At 53.6% G+C, this 5,000-nt stretch overlaps 1 non-coding gene across 1 annotated transcript in view; it reads left to right on the top strand.

The window, feature by feature from the left end:
* Window positions 1-3,328: 3,328 nt before the first annotated feature.
* Window positions 3,329-5,000, top strand: part of LOC126432783 (small subunit ribosomal RNA) — a 1,909-nt gene continuing 237 nt past the window's right edge. Inside the window, exon 1 of the ribosomal RNA XR_007578223.1 lies at window positions 3,329-5,000. This exon is cut by the window's right edge and continues 237 nt beyond it. This is a non-coding gene — a ribosomal RNA (small subunit ribosomal RNA).

Genomic DNA, 5,000 nt, shown 5'->3' with positions numbered 1-5,000 from the left:
GCCTTAACCTAACCCACGTTGTGCCTTAACCTAACCTACGTTGTGCCTTAACCTAACCTACGTTGTGCCTTAACCTAACCCATGTTGTGCCTTAACCTAACCCATGTTGTGCCTTAACCTAACCCATGTTGTGCCTTAACCTAACCCATGTTGTGCCTTAACCTAACCCATGTTGTGCCTTAACCTAACCCATGGTGTGCCTTAACCTAACCCATGGTGTGCCTTAACCTAACCCATGGTGTGCCTTAACCTAACCCATGTTGTGCCTTAACCTAACCCACGTTGTGCCTTAACCTAACCCACGTTGTGCCTTAACCTAACCCACGTTGTGCCTTAACCTAACCCACGTTGTGCCTTAACCTAACCTACGTTGTGCCTTAACCTAACCCATGTTGTGCCTTAACCTAACCCATGTTGTGCCTTAACCTAACCCATGTTGTGCCTTAACCTAACCCATGTTGTGCCTTAACCTAACCCATGGTGTGCCTTAACCTAACCCATGGTGTGCCTTAACCTAACCCATGGTGTGCCTTAACCTAACCCATGGTGTGCCTTAACCTAACCCATGTTGTGCCTTAACCTAACCCATGTTGTGCCTTAACCTAACCCATGTTGTGCCTTAACCTAACCCATGTTGTGCCTTAACCTAACCCATGTTGTGCCTTAACCTAACCCATGTTGTGCCTTAACCTAACCCATGTTGTGCCTTAACCTAACCCATGTTGTGCCTTAACCTAACCCATGTTGTGCCTTAACCTAACCCATGTTGTGCCTTAACCTAACCCATGTTGTGCCTTAACCTAACCCATGTTGTGCCTTAACCTAACCCATGTTGTGCCTTAACCTAACCCATGTTGTGCCTTAACCTAACCCATGTTGTGCCTTAACCTAACCCATGTTGTGCCTTAACCTAACCCATGTTGTGCCTTAACCTAACCCATGTTGTGCCTTAACCTAACCCATGTTGTGCCTTAACCTAACCCATGTTGTGCCTTAACCTAACCCATGTTGTGCCTTAACCTAACCCATGTTGTGCCTTAACCTAACCCATGTTGTGCCTTAACCTAACCCATGTTGTGCCTTAACCTAACCCATGTTGTGCCTTAACCTAACCCATGTTGTGCCTTAACCTAACCCATGTTGTGCCTTAACCTAACCCATGTTGTGCCTTAACCTAACCCATGTTGTGCCTTAACCTAACCCATGTTGTGCCTTAACCTAACCCATGTTGTGCCTTAACCTAACCCATGTTGTGCCTTAACCTAACCCATGTTGTGCCTTAACCTAACCCATGTTGTGCCTTAACCTAACCCATGTTGTGCCTTAACCTAACCCATGTTGTGCCTTAACCTAACCCATGTTGTGCCTTAACCTAACCCATGTTGTGCCTTAACGTAACCCATGTTGTGCCTTAACGTAACCCATGTTGTGCCTTAACCTAACCTATAATGTGCCTTAACCTAACCTAAAGTGCGCCGTAACCTAAACTATATTGCGCCTTAACCTGACGCACGTTGTCGCTGAACCTGCTCTGTAATTGTTATGCAACCCGTTAAAGTAGTGTAGTGTTGCCTAACCGCAACCCTCGCAATATAGTTCGCTACTCGCACTGCCCGGTCCCCTGTGTATCGCGTCATGTTAAACACCTTGCAGGTGTTGCTGACTTTCCACATGCTCCTGCTATACACTGTAGTGTGGGTAGCAGCAGGACGTACATGCCCCCCCCCCTTCCCCCCTGCCTTCGCAAGCTGGTCGGTGAGAAGTTTGCATGTTCAATGCCCTTCGCATGCCGACGTACTCAGCCTACGTTGTGGTACGGCCTGTCACCTGTCCGCCGATGTACGCAAAACCCACAAACTGTACTGCACATTGCTCCGTATGTACTGAATGATACATCGTGGCCCATGTGACCGTATGACGACAGCGCCTAGCAACGGCGGACCATACAGTCCAAATATTGTGCACGCAGCTACGTGTCGTCTCCCTATAAGAGCTGGATTGCAGTGTGGTACGCCATACAGACGTGTGGGAGGAACGGACGCCCTGGATGGCGATCAGCATGAGCAGTCTGTTGATGTAGTGGAGCGTGTATTCGGACGTAGTCGTCTCTTCTCACACACCGTGATAGCATGTTGCACCGCGTTCCACATCTGCGACATGCTGCAGAGGCGGGCTGACAGTCGTTCGCGCAATGGACACCGCATACGTACGGGGTCTACCTTCCACGTGTTCTCTAGGCGTGCACATGTTGTTGCGTCTATGTGGGCAGACGTAGTGTGTTGTGACACCTGACACAGGCATGCAATACTCGTTGCAAATGGCGATGGACGTGTACGTTTGCTGGTGACGTTACGCAAATGAACAACCGGTAACCCGTTGTGGTGCGGTTGTTCTCGCTAGAGGTGAATCAGTGTTGGCGACGATCGGTCGAGCTATTAACCGGTTGTTTCAGGGATACCCACCATGCCCACGAACGTGAAAGGGGACCCACCATGCCCACGAACGTGAAAGGGGATCTGGGTGTGAGGCGATACGCGGCGGTGGCTGGGTGGGACCGTCCCCGGCCGGTGAGGGGGGGCCGCCCGGCGTGCTGGCAGCGCGGTGCGTGGGCGCACGCGCTACAGCCGGCTGGTGGGGGCGGCCGGTGGCAGGCGCGCCGGCCGACGGACGCGGCAGGCGGCGCAGCTGCGCGCCGGCGCCCCCTGCTCGCGGCGCCTTGCGGCCAAAGTAGGTCCTCGCGGGCCCGGTGCGAAGCGCGGTGGCCATCTGCAGTGTGCTGGTCCGATTGAGGACTTTGTGCGCTGAGGATGCGCCGCCGCCCGGCGCTCGGCGCCGCGACGCCGTCTGCTGCTCGGTCGCCCCAGCGGTTCTCGCAGGTGGTTTGTATCGCAGCTGTGCGGACGTGTTGGCGCGTGCGCTGTGCTGGGAGAGTTCGCTTCGGCACCCAAGTAGGGCTTTTGTCCTTCTGTGGCGCTGGCGTTGGAGCTGCCGGTCACCGTAGGTGGCGCGTGTTGTCTCCCGCCGGCAATGCCACGACAGCACGCTCCCGGGCCTCTGTCGGCAGCGGCAAGCTCAGTTGGGAGCACGGGTGGTCGCACCTAAAGCGTCTACTCGCCTAACTCCGGGCGATTGCGCCTCTCTCGAACCCGACCAAGTACTTAGGACGGCGCTGCGCGCCGCCGGGACCTGAGAGGGTTTCGAGGTGTGTTGTGCAGGGGAGCTCAGCCTCCTCCTGTTTGCAGAATAATTGAGCGGACGCTTGCGTGTTCGCGCGGGCCCCCGGGACACACTCCCGGGCGGCCGGCTGCTCAGCTCTAGTTGACGCAGCTCCCTGGTTGATCCTGCCAGTAGTCATATGCTTGTCTCAAAGATTAAGCCATGCATGTCTCAGTACAAGCCGCATTAAGGTGAAACCGCGAATGGCTCATTAAATCAGTTATGGTTCCTTAGATCGTACCCACGTTACTTGGATAACTGTGGTAATTCTAGAGCTAATACATGCAAACAGAGTCCCGACCAGAGATGGAAGGGACGCTTTTATTAGATCAAAACCAATCGGTCGGCTCGTCCGGTCCGTTTGCCTTGGTGACTCTGAATAACTTAGGGCTGATCGCACGGTCCTCGTACCGGCGACGCATCTTTCAAATGTCTGCCTTATCAACTGTCGATGGTAGGTTCTGCGCCTACCATGGTTGTAACGGGTAACGGGGAATCAGGGTTCGATTCCGGAGAGGGAGCCTGAGAAACGGCTACCACATCCAAGGAAGGCAGCAGGCGCGCAAATTACCCACTCCCGGCACGGGGAGGTAGTGACGAAAAATAACGATACGGGACTCATCCGAGGCCCCGTAATCGGAATGAGTACACTTTAAATCCTTTAACGAGTATCTATTGGAGGGCAAGTCTGGTGCCAGCAGCCGCGGTAATTCCAGCTCCAATAGCGTATATTAAAGTTGTTGCGGTTAAAAAGCTCGTAGTTGGATTTGTGTCCCACGCTGTTGGTTCACCGCCCGTCGGTGTTTAACTGGCATGTATCGTGGGACGTCCTGCCGGTGGGGCGAGCCGAAGGCGTGCGACCGCCTCGTGCGTGCTCGTGCGTCCCGAGGCGGACCCCGTTGAAATCCTACCAGGGTGCTCTTTATTGAGTGTCTCGGTGGGCCGGCACGTTTACTTTGAACAAATTAGAGTGCTTAAAGCAGGCAAGCCCGCCTGAATACTGTGTGCATGGAATAATGGAATAGGACCTCGGTTCTATTTTGTTGGTTTTCGGAACCCGAGGTAATGATTAATAGGGACAGGCGGGGGCATTCGTATTGCGACGTTAGAGGTGAAATTCTTGGATCGTCGCAAGACGAACAGAAGCGAAAGCATTTGCCAAGTATGTTTTCATTAATCAAGAACGAAAGTTAGAGGTTCGAAGGCGATCAGATACCGCCCTAGTTCTAACCATAAACGATGCCAGCCAGCGATCCGCCGCAGTTCCTCCGATGACTCGGCGGGCAGCCTCCGGGAAACCAAAGCTTTTGGGTTCCGGGGGAAGTATGGTTGCAAAGCTGAAACTTAAAGGAATTGACGGAAGGGCACCACCAGGAGTGGAGCCTGCGGCTTAATTTGACTCAACACGGGAAACCTCACCAGGCCCGGACACCGGAAGGATTGACAGATTGATAGCTCTTTCTTGATTCGGTGGGTGGTGGTGCATGGCCGTTCTTAGTTGGTGGAGCGATTTGTCTGGTTAATTCCGATAACGAACGAGACTCTAGCCTGCTAACTAGTCGCGTGACATCCTTCGTGCTGTCAGCGATTACTTTTCTTCTTAGAGGGACAGGCGGCTTCTAGCCGCACGAGATTGAGCAATAACAGGTCTGTGATGCCCTTAGATGTTCTGGGCCGCACGCGCGCTACACTGAAGGAATCAGCGTGTCTTCCTAGGCCGAAAGGTCGGGGTAACCCGCTGAACCTCCTTCGTGCTAGGGATTGGGGCTTGCAATTGTTCCCCA

Source organism: Schistocerca serialis, unplaced genomic scaffold (assembly GCF_023864345.2).
Source record: "Schistocerca serialis cubense isolate TAMUIC-IGC-003099 unplaced genomic scaffold, iqSchSeri2.2 HiC_scaffold_1154, whole genome shotgun sequence".
Classification (NCBI taxonomy): Eukaryota; Metazoa; Arthropoda; class Insecta; order Orthoptera; family Acrididae; genus Schistocerca; species Schistocerca serialis.
This window is presented reverse-complemented; position numbering and strand designations above follow the sequence as displayed.